The sequence below is a fragment of the Rhinatrema bivittatum genome, chromosome 7, assembly GCF_901001135.1.
Source record: "Rhinatrema bivittatum chromosome 7, aRhiBiv1.1, whole genome shotgun sequence".
Classification (NCBI taxonomy): Eukaryota; Metazoa; Chordata; class Amphibia; order Gymnophiona; family Rhinatrematidae; genus Rhinatrema; species Rhinatrema bivittatum.
This window is the reverse complement of record NC_042621.1, coordinates 285,749,074-285,763,760: the sequence shown is the minus strand read 5'-3', so window position 1 is coordinate 285,763,760 and position 14,687 is coordinate 285,749,074. Positions and strand designations below refer to the sequence as shown.

The window sequence follows — 14,687 nt, the reverse complement described above, 5'->3', positions numbered from 1 at the left end:
TTCTGTTACTCCTTTCTGGTATTTTGCAAATGGGAGCCTTGTTTTGGCTTAAGCCCCCTTGCAAATGTGTGATAAACTCTTCGTATTGGTTAAACGCTTTATTGCGCATCTACAAACCTATAAGATGCTTAAGATCTTCTCAGTTGAATCTCTTAGAAATTCCATTGGTTCGATTAGCACATTTGTTTGTACAAGAGAGACCTCTTTTTCCATCGCCGCGCCAGCTCAGTTGAACCTCATTCCTTTTGAATCTAGATCCTTAGATGATGTAAAAAAAATTTAAACAGCTATTGAAAGAGTATTTGCTCCAGAGTGACTATAATGTATGTTAGAGTTATTTAAGTAAGAACAAGTCTTTATTAGGCTGCGAGGTATACGTTATACAATGTAGAACCAATGATTATTGATTTTACCTGTATGGTACTGGTCATTTTAGTTTCTGTGAAACTAATGATTTTTGTGTGTTAAGTACATGTCAAATTACATGTTTTTATTATGTATGTTTATGATGTACATTGCCTAGGCCTGTTTGTGTTAGGTGATTAATAAACTTTAATAAATGAAAAGAAAAGAAAGTTTCAGGGGGTTAAATATGCTTTTTTTGATTCTTCTCAATTATCTGTTTTTTTTTATCTGAGAAACAGCTTTGAAGCCCCTGTTCCGGGTGCTGCCTCTTCTCCTATTTGTTATTAGATGCTTTAGTTTAAGAAAGTCTACCAGTGCTTAAGTCATTTTTTTGTTATTTAAACTGTTTATTATTTCCTTTGATCTTTGTTTCTCTCCCTCTAACTTGGGGTCTGATAAAGCATAAGTTATAATTTCCTTGTGCTAGTTTGTCTTTGTATCAGTAATTGCTCACAGATGCTGTTTCCTGACAAGTGGTGTGCTTAGATTATTATGTAAATTGATATAAATAAAAATATATATTAAAAAAGGGAACTCATAGGGGAGGGGAAAGAGACAAGGGATGACCTGATGGGGGGAGGGGGGAGAGCTTGGGCAAGTGGAAAGCCAGGGGATGAGGTTAGGGGAGGTGAGCCTGGGGGTTTGAGAAAGGTCTGGGTGGGGACGAATGAGGTAATGAACCTGGGCAGTGGGAATGGAGGGATGAGCCTGGGGAGAAGAGAGTGGATAGGTAATTGAGTCTGGGAGAGGATGAGTGAAAGGTGTGAGCTCAGTAGAAGAGCGGATAAGTGACTCAGTCTGGAGAGGCGATCCTGGGGGTCTGAGAGGGGATGAGTTTACCCTAATGGGGGAGAAGAAAGGGGGATGAGAGTGGGATTCGTGGCTGAGAGATGGAATGAGCCTGGGAGGGTGAGAATTAGGGGATGAGCCTTGGGGAGTGAATGAGAGGGTAAGCAGGGGTGAGGAGTGCATGAGTGCTTGAATCTGGAGGAGTTGAGCCTAGGCTGGTACAGAGTAGTTATTTGCTAACTTTCTGTTGGTTTTATTAGTTGTTATAGATCTTAATTTATTTGCCTTTTTCATTATTTTTTAGTTCATTTTGTACTAGCACCAACTTTAATGCTATTTGATATATTTTTATGTTTTTAATTTTAGCATGATAATGTTTTATTCATTGTATATCACTTTAGCATTTTTTTGGCAAAGCGGTTGATAAATTTTGAGAGTGGATGGGATTGGGGTGAAAGAGGGGATGACAGACAATTGGCTGTGGGGCATATTTAAGAAAAGGGTTTAGGGTAGTGGAGAGATCGCTGCCGGCTTTCACACTCAATAGCGCCACCGTGAAAGGTGGCGCTATTGGGCGCGCTACTGGCGGTGATAAGGATTCTTACCTTTCGCCGACAGCGAAGTCATTGCAGAGTCCGCCCCGATGCTGCCCCGACTCCTCCCCTTCTGGAGCAGACTCCGCCCCGACTCCACCCCGATCTAGATATCACATGTGAAAAGTGACTTTTCGCATGCAAAAAGTCCCTTTTTGCGTGCGATCCCTTTAGAAAGTGACCCCCTTAGTGGAGAGATTTTTAATGTTTAAGCCAAAATGTGGACAGTGCGTCAAAGGCCAGGGCTCTTCTTAATCTGGTTTCTAGGCCTTTCCCTAATATTCTCCTGTAGGCTAGTTAGCCTTTTTTGTTTCTCTTTTCTCTTCTGCAGGAATGTACATTTCTCCAGAAGTTTTCTGTTTTGGTTGGTGCTGTTTTCACTGTATTAATGCTCTTTCTCAATCCCCTGCAGAATTGCTTTGGATTCTTTCTAATTTTTTTTTTGTATGTCTCATTTCTGTTTTCTCAGCTTTTGTACTACTGCTGTGATTTTCACTTTGTGATTTGAGCAGATGAATTTAAAACCTTCTGCAGTGTGCTTCAGCCTGATGTCTTGGAGATCTTTCTCAATGCACTTTTATTTTCTTGGATCTTCGGAGGTGCTCATCTACCAGTGACATCTCTACATGCTGTGAACATAAGAGCATAAGAACATAAGAACATGCCATACTGGGTCAGACCAAGGGTCCATCAAGCCCAGCATCCTGTTTCCAACAGTGGCCAATCCAGGCCATAAGAACCTGGCAAGTACCCAAAAACTAAGTCTATTCCATGTAACCATTGCTAATGGCAGTGGTTATTCTCTAAGTGAACTTAATAGCAGGTAATGGACTTCTCCTCCAAGAACTTATCCAATCCTTTTTTAAACACAGCTATACTAACTGCACTGACCACATCCTCTGGTAACAGGGTAGATTTTATAAATCTACGCACGCGCGTACTTTTGTTTGCGCACCAGGCGCGAACAAGGGGGTGCAACTTGCGCGTGCCGAGCCCTGCACATGCTGCCCGTTCCCTTCTACCTCCCCTCCCGCACTTTTCCCTCCCTTCCCCTACCTAACCCATCCCCCCGGCCCTATCTAAACTTTCTCCCTACCTTCGGCAGGCGTAACTCTGCGCGCGCCAACGGGCTGGCGCACCATCACCCGACCCGGGGGCTGGTCCGGAGGCCTCGACCACACCCCCGGGCCAGTGCCACGCCCCTGACACGCCCCCGGAATGCCCCAAAATTTGCACCACGCCCCTGACACGCCCCCTTGCGAAGCCCCCTTGCGAAGCCCCGGGACTTACGCGCGTCCCGTGGCTTGCACGCGCCACCGAGCCTATGCAAAATAGGCTCGGCGCGCGCAGGGCGGTTTTAAAAGGGTTATGCATGTACCTTATGCGTGTAACCCTTTTAAAATCCGGCCCAGTGGTTTTATATTTCTCTCTATGCCTTGTTTCCAGAGAAGAGCTATTACCTTCCTCCTTTTCTTCCAGACGTGCCATTTTTGGTAAAATGTATTACTTTTCCTGCACAATATTGCATGTGATTTCTTTCTGCAGCACCGCTGGATGGGTCCTTTACGACCTCATTGATATTCCTGATCATGCATTTTATTTCGGTTGTGAGGTTTAACTCAGTTTAGTCTTTCCCGCTCCTGGAGCTCAGCCGGAGTCCGTGACCACACAGTCCAGTCCGGATGTGCGCCCGCATTTTTTCCATTTCGTTTCGTGTTTATTTCAGTTTGTTCTGTCTAGCTGAACTGAAATAAACCGCAAAGCAAAAAATTAAAACAAAAATGGAAGGAAAATGCAAAAAGAATGGAAGGGGCCAGGGTCTGTCACCAAAAACCTGAGGTACGGTCAAAAAAACAAAAAACAATCACCTCCTGATAGGCCTTTCTTTTCCCCAGATTTAATCTTATCCTATCCATGGGGCCGCAAGCACAAGAGGCAGTCAAAATATGGCAGCCGCGATCCCTAGGTGCTCCTGCCCCGCTGGGTCCGCTTTTCAAGCTGACACTGGTCGGCCTCGAGGCTGGCGCCGTTTTGTTAATGTGGGGCCGTGCGCTGTATGGAGCCGAGGTCAGGGCCAGCGAGGGCGCATTTGAAGATGGGACTCAGACTGGGAATTGCCCCATTTCTACTGCTTCTTCTGCTTGGGATCTCCTAGATGGAGAAAGATTAGATCCGAGGAGGGTAATGGATAAGGGGAGGCCTGGGGGGGAGGGCTTAGTCTCTAAACCTGCCTGCGCTATAGCTTTGCATGCCCAGTTGGATGCATGGAGATTAATGCTTGTATTTTATACACTATGGTGCAAGAGCTGCACAGTTTATAAAATGCAACATATTTCTGCTCCACAAGTATGCATATATGTTTTAGTGCAAGTGTATATTTCCAATGCAAAAAGTGCATGCTTTCTCTGCCCATTTTATGAACTTACATATGTATATTACTATATTTTACATGTGAAATAATTGTTACATTGTGCAAATAAACGCGGAGGCAGGTGGATTTTAAGGTATGTTTGTTCCTCACCTGAGATAATAAAAAAGGTGGGTACATACATAAATGAATAAAGACTTGGCATCAGCAGCTGACTGATAGCTCTGTCTTGGCTCCCAGTTCACCTCGACCCTCTAGCACTTAACCCTGAATCTTCACTAATTCATCCAAACCTCCCACCCTAAAGTTCAGGGCCAGTGCAAGGGTGTTTGGTGCTGGTGTCGTCGTTCCCCCCCCTCCCCACACACACTGGGCACATCCCCTTCCCACTGGTCGCACTCTCCACACAGAAATTTAAAAAAAATTTGCTTTTATAATAAGTTTTACATGAAAAAGAACAAAGTGCAGTCTTTTGAGGTAAAACTATTACTTACAAAAACATAAATATTCTATTTACATGCACAGCTGTGGTGCCAATCAGAAAAGCCTACAAAGAAGAAATTGGAACCCATATGGTAATAGGCCTATGGTAATGCATATTGGATGTGGGCATGGCCTTCAGAAAACCAAGACTAAACAGATATACAATTATATGGTAGCAAACCTCCCATACCAAAACTGCACTAAATACCAGCATTCAAACAGTAACAATCCTACCTATGAAAACGCAACACTTCAAAAATTACAACAAGCCCTAAAACACCAATACACCTCCTATTAAGAAATCAGAACAAGCCAGGCTGCTATAGACTCCTACACAGGAACAGGGGCATAGGGCAACTACTGAAGTGGGTGGTGCACCAGAAAATCTGCTGCTGACATGTGACCAAAAATCAAGACTTTCGAGATCCTCCAACACAATTTAAATCTCAGCATTAACCTATTTTATGTACTCCAGGCCATAAAATGTTCATTAGATGCTTGACATCATTTTCACACAGTTCTTATTTTAAATCTGGTGTTAGATTAAAATGATTTTAGTGTTAGAAGAAAGTAGGTACTATACGTCTTACCTAGGCTTTGCAGAGTTTGGAATTCGAGTATGGACATCTGTAGCAAGTCTTGGGCCTCTGGGGCCATGAAGGTTCTGCCTCTGTAGCCGTGTGCTCGTCTGGGCAGACTGGGCTGAGGAATTCTAGGAAGCTGGCGAAGCTGTGGTCCCATTTACTTGTGTAATTCCTTTGAAAAGCCACCTAAATACTTGTATTATTTATCATCTTTAAGCAGGCACTAGAGTTGCAAAGTATAACCCCTTAGGTCTGTATGGATTGGATTCTTACCCTAAACCAGAACCTCTAGCCAAACTGGTGGATAGTGATCTCTACTTTGTTAAGCAGCAGGGGTTGAAAAGGGAGGGTGTGCCCTTAAACTATGATGAAGCCATGCCTTTTTGCTTCCATCTGAATTAAGGGAGTTTTGATTTCACGCTCAGAAGCTTTATAGCAAACCTACCATACCATAACAGCACCAATACCCAAAACTCGTGCAACAGCAAAATTACTGCAGGGCTTACGGCTCCTGTTAGCTAAAGCACTGTGCACAACATGATCCTCTGCCCAAACATTTGGCTGAAGCACTACCCACTTTGCAAACTCTTTTCACTCTTTAGTCTCTCAAGACATTTCTCTGTTTGCTACGAGTTCAACATTTTCGCCTTCACCAATGGTTAGCGGTTTAATCTGAAACAGAAGTGTTCCCGGCTCCAACCATTTTCTTCCCTCATTCACGTCTCTGCGGTTGTCATACCGCAGAACGTTTGAGCTGTGGTCACTCAGAGCTTCGGTGTGAATTGGGAGAAGGATGTATCAACTTTCTCTCTTCCGTCCCCTCACAATTTGTTACACAAAAAGGTGAATTTTGAACGCCCGGCGAATCCCAAAATCGGGACATGTGCGCACAAGTTGGGCTTGTGCACGCCCATTGAATTTTAAAAAGCCACCCAGATGCGCACACAACTCCCGCTGCATGCACATCTCACTTGATTTTAAAAAAGTGCGTGGTGTGGGTGAGGCATGAGCGTTTTGGGGCATGGCTAAGAGATGTGCACGTAAATACTCACGCCCCTGAGCGCCCAGCCAGGTAACTTTACATCTTCTGTGGAGAAGGTGTGACTTAATAAATAAAAGAAATTAGCCATTTCTGCCAGGTTTAAAGGGTCTGGGGTAACTGGGAGGAGTGCAGGCTATCAAACCAGGGGGGTTTGGAGGACCTAGCTCTTAACCGGACGAACTGGTGGACGAAGAGGTGAAACTGGCAATGGCGTGGACAGGCGTCCAGTATAAAATACCCTGACTTACACGGTTGAATCAGGATTTGCGCATGAAGGTGTGCGCCCACTAAAAATTGGGCTCACAGGCGCACAGCCAGGCTATTTTATAACGTGCGTGCATATGTGCGGGCAAGTTATAAAATGGCCGCATTTCTGGGTGCGCCAACACTCACGTGCCAAAGTGTGCCCGCACAATGGTTTAAAGGTTACCATCATTGTCACTCTCTATCTCTCCACCCTCCAAGGATGATCCCAGCACTTTCCACTCTATCACCAGTCCTTACCCCACACTCTCCTCCTTCCCTGGCGCCAGGACTGACTCCAGCATTCTCCCTTCCTTAGCCATAGGCACCCAGGGGGTGTACAGAAAATCTCACTCAGCAGAGAACAACCCTCTGTTTCTTGCTCCAGCCTCTCCCCTACCAGGCAGCGTTTAGGGTAGGGGAAGGAAGGGACTGAGTGAAGTAGAGCCTGGAGCAGACAGAACAGAGAAGACAAGAGCCACTCTACCTCCTAGTCTTGCAGGAGCAGGAAGGAAGAGCGAGAATATGGAGTGGACAGAGCAGAACAGACCAAAGAAGAGCTACTCTGCTCTCTAATCCAGGCCCTCCCTTCCTTTTGTTTCACACCTCTGGGTTAAGACTAAGTTATGGTACTTTTTTTTTTATCCTGGGCAAAGTGCAGCCAGCATAGATTTCTCTTTTTGCTTCTTTTCATATTTAAGTAGCAGGGGTTGCCTTGCTGAGATTCAGTCTGGATTTATACAGTGAGGTCACCACATGAAAAGCACACAGCAAGATTTGGTAAGAAAAAATGGACTTTATTCAATTATTTTCTTTTCCCCCTCAGACCACCTGTGATATATTTGTAGAATGAAAGAGGAGATCTACTTACATGTCCTTTTTCTAGTGTAGATAACCCCCATTTGGTCAATCTATCAATACACATATGCCTCTACGTCTTTCTTCTTAGATTGGTGTTCCTTAGACACATTTTCCCGGAATGCCATATTGTCTAAGAGGAACAGTGATGAAGGCTGGAAACACCTTACATAGCACAACCTGAGCCATGACTGTCTCCTAAAGCGTGACCACTCTGATGCTAACGTAATCGAATAGATCTGTTTTTAGAAAATTAAAATGTTATGGTACACTCTAGGCTTGACATCCGATTTGATGATCTGACCGCCGATACACATTTGCTAGTGCTGACACCAACATTATTATGCAAATGATATAATACAAAGAGTAAAATATTATTTGTAAATCCTGAGAATAGAATAACAAGTACTTTAACCATATTGCACTGTATAATTGTATTATCCATAAACAACATAATTGTGTTTAACATTGTTCAAGAGCTTTGAAATACATTGTCCAGTGCAACATTATGATTATCTGCCAGTGCTCAGCTCTACATAATCATGTATAATTTTAGACCATTGCAATTTACAGATACTTTTGTTTTAAATGTGAAGATGTCCTTAACTAATATTATTGGAATACTATTAAAGGTAAATGTTTTGTCTCAGCATTAAATTAGGCAATAGTTCTCAATGAGCAGGCCATTTACTGGCAATTAATTACTGCCCTTACTGGAGGAGCTGGAGACCCCAAGGTGATACAGGGTCCTCTCTAACTCTGACAGAGTGTTAACTTGCCATGTGTGGCCTTTTCAAAGGTATTCATTGACATTATAAGCTACAATTTGGGTTTAGGGGTTCGTTTTATTTTGAAGAAATTGCTACATGACTTTTTAAAAAATGTATATATTTTAACTATTTACAAAAAATGATGTTGATGAAATCATTCTGACCAGCTAAGTCACAGTGATAGGGCATTTCTGGAAGGTAAATTCTCTGCCTTTGGATCAATCACATTGATCCGAATCAAGCTCAACATTCTGTTTCCCTTATAATAAAGCTTCGGTGACCACCCAGGTAAAACTGTTCACCTGTATGGGACCAAACTAAATCAGGATGTATTTATTACTGGTGCTGTCAGGCACACATACCTTCAGGGCAGTAGAGGGAATTGTTTTCTGGGCCTTTAGCAATTCTCTTTCATTCTGTGTCTTGCTGCCTTTTTCGCTTTCAGGAAAAAAAAAACCTTGCTTTTTCCATTCGTTACGGAAATTACATCTTTCCGCCCCCAATTCACAGAACTTTAACTCCACCAATGTGATATGAATTTTTCATCAGTGCATCATGTATTCATAAGGCTAGCCAGAAGCTGGCACGTAAGATAAAAGAAACTCCTCTAACTTAGGGAATTATTTTGTTTTAATAAATAATTATGTGCCAGGATATGTTTAAGAAGAAGCTAATTAGAAGGCTCCAGAGTTAATTACACTTGGTAGAACAGAACTATCTGACTGTGATTTTCCAGCTGAAATCATAGTGGCAAACGAAAGTCAGAGGAAGCGGTGGGATAAAAATTAAGCAAGGGCAGACGGTTTAAAATGATTCCTTATTAGCATAGGCAATTAACGAAGAACTGTTCCAAAACAAGATAAAATATCTAACAGCTGTGGTTTTGCTTCTGTTTTTCTGCTGATTTCACCATCTGCACAGCCCATGACAGGAACCCTCAAGTGGAACCCTCCACACAAGCCATTGACTTGTGAACCTTAATTCCCCAGATTTTTTTTTTTTTTTGTAAACTTCTAATGACACTTCTACTTATTATTCCTTTATTTCTTACAAACCTAGGCTAGTCAACATCTCCTAATATCATGGGTTATAAATTCCTTTTCAGTGAACAATGCCTATTTCAGACCTTGGAGTGAATTTTCAAAGATGTTCCATGCATAAATGTAGCAGATATGTGCGCAAGCAACATGCACTTGTATAGATGCTATTTTATAAACTTCGAGAGCACACATGCATTTTCAGTTTCGCACATACGTTTTACCAAGGGGGAAAAAGGGGCTCTCTAGAAGCGTTCTGGGGCAGGGTTCAGAAAGACATGCAATAGTTTCTATTTTGTAAGCGATATATGCGCATATATTACCAAACGCATTTGCGCACTTTTACGCGTGCTCGTTGACTGGCACAAGTAAAATCACACTTGTCTTTTGCTTGCAGTTTTTGGGCGGGAGGTCTGGGTGAACTGGCAGAGGCATCGTGCAATGAAATATTTTCAATGCGTCATAAAATACTTGCCTCTACATTTAAAAGGTGAATTTTCAAAATGTTACATTTGCAAAAAATGAGCATATATGCCCGTAAGTAGCCTCTACTCGCTTGCTCTGTATTTTGTAAAAGTAAAAAAATATGTGTGTAAAAAAAGGAGCACTCTAGGGGCATCCCAGGGCAGGGCCAACACTTAGGCACGCAATTTTCAAAGACACACGTGTACATTGGCCAACTTGCTCGTGTATTTTTACACCTAGCGTAAGTGATGTTACACGTGTTTATTGAGTACTACTAACTGGGTGGGAGGTCCGGGTGAACGAGACGGAGCTTAGGCTGAAGAAGCAAGAGGGTCTCGAGGACCTGGAGAAGGACTGGGAAAATCAGTGGCCAAATTTGGTAAACTGTTTCATTTCATTTACGTGCGCATGTCATAAAATTGGCCAACTTTTGCGAGTAAGTCCTACTTTACTTTCGCACATAGAATATAAGGGGTAGATTTTCAAATAGCGCGATTTGGCGTACTTTTGTTGGCGCATCAGGCGCAAACAAAAGTACGCTGGATTTTAGCGGATACGCGCGTAGCCGCGCGTATCCGCTAAAATCCGGGATCGGCGCGCGCAAGGCTATCAATTCCGTATAGCCGGCGCGCGCCGAGCTGCGCAGCCTACCTCCGTTCCCTCCCTTCCCATACCTAACCCACCCGCCCGGCCCTGTCTAACCCCCCCCCCCCTTACCTTTGTCGGGGGATTTACACCTCCCGGAGGGAGACGTAAATCCCCGCGCGCCAGCGGGCCGCTAGCGCGCTGGGACGCGACCTGGGGGCGGGTCCGGAGGGCGCGGCCACGCCCCCGGACTGCCCCGGGCCGTAACCAAGACAGGAGGCCTCAAAGCAAGGTAAGGTAGAAGGCCCAGATGCCAGAAGGCAGGGTAAGGCCTGGGTAGGCCACAAGGCAAGGCACAGAACAAGGTAAGGCAGGCCAGGTCAGAGAGCCAAGGTGACTCAATGAAGAGGCACTGAGGTATTGGACAGGCTGGGTTAAATAGGGCTGGGGCTGAGACATCAGGTGAGCAGAGAGGAGGTAACAGGCAAGGCAGTGAGCAGGGACCCCTGGTGGAGGAAAGACTGCAGGCTGCACCTTGGCATGGAGAGACTGCATTGTGACACCATATAACTCAGGAGGAGTTGGTAAATGTGCCCAATCCCTCCTCTCTTTTCTGTGAGGAAAAGAAAAAAATCCACAAGGGGTCTTCTCCCTCTCTGCCCTTGGGAAAGATTTTGGATTCTGCCCTTGGGAGTTTTTCTTTCTGCTTCTACCCTGAAGGAGACATCTGGGATGGATTCAGACCCCTAGTTCAAGTGAATGGCAGAGAAGCATTACCATAGTTCACTACGAGAGTCCAAAAGAATATAGAACGCACCAATCCAATTCATAAACACAGCATTCAGAAATATTGACATTTCTTCCAAATAAATACAGCAATTATCTAGAGTGAGCGAAGACCTTCATATCACAGGGATCAGGCTCATATGATTTCAGCAGTATTTAGGCCACATATTTCTAGCCTTATTTCCGCTAAATAAGATACACAGTCATTAGTCCACATCTTATCGCATTGTTTTTTTCAAAGTGCAATTATAAATAGCGTTACCTTCCTTCTTAGATGCTCTCAAACGCCAGTCCTAACTCCAACTAACTGCTGCCATCTAGTTTAATCCAATATGAGCTCAGGCTTTTTCACTTGCAGCTGTGCTCACAATCGAGATGCCCTTTCGTTGGGTCACCTTTAGTTCTTAGAAAGACTCTGGACTCACTTGTGAGGTGTTCCAACGAAAATGTACTGCATGGCTAAGGTAGACACCGTCTGACAACCCCTAATGCCTGTAACACAGAATAAGGTCAAGTAATTCTTGGTTATTACCATTTTTGCCATCAGGGCAGAGCCCTGAAGAAAACAAATCCCCCACCTCCATGTACAATGGACCAGAAAAAAGCTTTGAAAGGCAATCTATACTCAGAACATGTTTTGGCAAGCCTGGATTTCAAGATCCTGTTTAACGTACAGATGGGTGCTTTAGAAATAGGACTAGGAGTGGAGCTAGTACAGAATCAAGTGGAAGAAGAATACCCGGTAAGGTACAGTAAACAAAATGTGCACCTCGAGAAACAAAGTACTCTGTTCTGGAGAAAGAAGACTTTGAAGTGAAATGGACACTAGGATCCCAGCATTACTACTTGCTAGAGTTACAATATTAGGTTGGTGACAATAATCACTCAGGTGGAGGAGATAGTTTTCAAAGGCATTGCCCACATATGCATGTGAATACTTTGTTCTGGCGTATGTGCTATTTTATAAGCATAAAAAAACCTGCATGTATTTTTGGTGTCTCGTGTACATTTACCTGTCCAAACTAGGGGTGAGACCAAGAGGAGCGTGGGTAAGTTGCTATTTTATAAGAGTTTTATGTGAATACATTACGCAACTTATGTTCGCAATTTTACATCTACTAATTATCTAGTGCAATTGATATCAGACTCGTCTGTAGTCTGCTTTTGTTATGTGGGAGGTCTGAATGAACTGGGAGTATTCAGGCTGAAGTACTAAGATGATCTCAATGAACTGGAGATAGAATGGGTGAACTGGTGGAGGTAACAGCAAACTGTTGACCTCAGTTACGTGCACACATATTTTAAAATATACCGACTTCTGCCTATAAATCAGGGTTTTGCGTAAACAAGATATATTTCTTTTCATGCACAAAATATACACATGTATGTTTATAAAATAGGTGAGAAAATATGCGCTTTCAATGCATTGCAGATATTTGTGCATGGGTAGACATACGCATATTGGGGCAGATATTAAAAGCTATGCGCGGGCGTAGATTTGTGCACGCAACCCTGCGTGCACAAATCTACACCCGATTTTATAACATGCGCACGCAGCCACGCGCAAGTTATGAAATCTGAGGTCGGCGTGTGCAAGGGGGTGCACACTTGTGCACCTTGCGGAGCAGCCTCGGAGGGAACTTCCTTCCGCCCCCCCCCCCACCTTCCCCTCCCTTCCCCTACCTAATCCGCCCCCCAGCCCTACCTAACCCCCCCTTACCTTTAACTTAGAAGTTGTGCCTGCCTCCGGGCAGGCATAGGTTTTGCGCGCCGGCCGATGACCGGCCCGCGATCCCGGGCACAGCGGCAAATGGCCGCTGTGCCTGGAGGCTCCGGCCCTGCCCCCACCCCCTTTTTCAAGCCCCGGGACATATGCACGTCCTGGGGCTTGCTCTCGTCGCCGGGCCTATGCAAAATAGACTCAGTGTGTACAGGAGGGGTTTTAAAGGGTTAGGCGCACATGTTATAAAATCGGGCATACATGTATGCGCGCCGGGTAACACATGCACATGTACGCCCGTGCGCACCTTTTAAAATCTACCCCTATAAGTTTTAGGAAAAACTGTACACAAATACTGCAAGGCAGTTGCTTTACATAATTTGAAATAACACATATTTTGTCCAAGGTTTTACTATCCTGCATCTTCGGAAAGGGAAAAAGCCCCCTCTCCCCCAAAAATATTGTACTTGTAAGAATTTCTGCAAAGAGCCCTCTTGCACTTTTACCCAAATATGCTAGATTTAAGAACTGGGGAAAATCTGAACATAACTTGCTAAATGAACTTTGTGCATGCATCTTTTTTTTTTTCTGAGGATATTTTTCCCTTTCTTGAACTTGCAGAAAATCTTTGACTCGATTCACACTGTTTTATTTTTGGCTTTGATAGCATATATAGTCAAAAGCCTTAACAGGAGCTGTTGTTATGGCAGATATTTGGCCAAAAAAAAATAAAATTTGTCACAGCCTGAGAAAAGATATTCAGGGTGTGCAATAGGAAGACTCACTAATGTTCGCTGTTCTGCCTACAGACATGCCTACAAACACCCAAATTAGGGATATCAGATGGCTCCTGGTCATCAGGGACAGACTTGTCCAGTCCTGGTTTTGCCTGCACTAACTGCATTAGTTGATCTTGTTACTGATGCCCTGTAGGAATCCGGTAACCGTACCCAAACACTTGCGCCCCCTTTGTTTACCTCTGGCAGCCTTTGCATATGTTTAACTCTAGCCCAAGGTCAGAGTAATTCTAAGCTAGGGTGCTGTTGTGGCCGTGTAATTTCCCAGTGCTTTCCTATGTCAGCGATTTTGGCACTTTCAACATGTTTTTGTTTAGGGCTGGCTCAGTGGCAGGAGCCATGAACTGCCATGCGGAGGACCTAGGTTCAGTTCCCCAGGCAGGTCGTCCACTCCTTGTGCCTGCTAGGGCACTGGGTGCTGTGGCGGGAGTGCTCACAGCCTCTGAGGGGATGGTCATGCAAAGGTGATAACTTCTTGTGGCTGAGTTTAGGACCCATGATTGCAGGGTTCCGGAAGGAGCCCTGGTTTATGCCTCCCCCCCCCCGATGAGGACTATCACTTGGGTATGTAGATCAGTGGGGAAAAATAATCCTTGTTTAGTTACAAAGGCTCATACTGCTGGATTCCCAGTCCATGTTCAGTCTGAGCAAAGGAGCAGGGAGAAATTGATGGGTATAGCCCCCCCCCCCCCCCACCAAAAAAAAATGTTTACCTAGGAAAAATAGGAAAATTAGCAGGAACAAACCCTATTTTTTTCACTCTGTCGAATAACACTACCGAGTCAATTTTAGCATTGCTCATTCGGGGTGATCCAGTGGATACAAGTGCTGAACTGACAGCTTCCTCTTATGCATGCCACAGCAGTAAAGCCTGGAACATAGACTGAGATTGCCAGCACACTGAGAATTAACCATTTACCGCTACATCTTTCTTTGCTAATTATCTGATAAAATATTAAATGCTATTAGAATAATGTGCTTTCCCTCATGCATAATAAATCAATAGAATAATTTGCCTGTTTACATACCTTGGCTAATCTCTAACTCCAAAATATATCTTTCCTGCTTATAAACCAGTTTACTTTATCACTGACTGTTTGCTGCATATAGATTTAAGGGTACCATAAAATGACATTTCTCTGCACGGAGAACATTTGGATGG

General features: G+C 44.0%; 1 long non-coding RNA gene across 2 annotated transcripts in view; it reads right to left on the bottom strand.

The window, feature by feature from the left end:
• LOC115095961 overlaps positions 1 to 14,687 on the bottom strand; it is a 148,939-nt gene that overhangs the window by 77,519 nt on the left and 56,733 nt on the right. For both annotated transcript variants that reach the window (XR_003857922.1, XR_003857923.1), the window contains exon 5: positions 11,271 to 11,500. This is a non-coding gene — a long non-coding RNA (uncharacterized LOC115095961). The remainder of the gene's footprint in view (positions 1 to 11,270; positions 11,501 to 14,687) is intronic.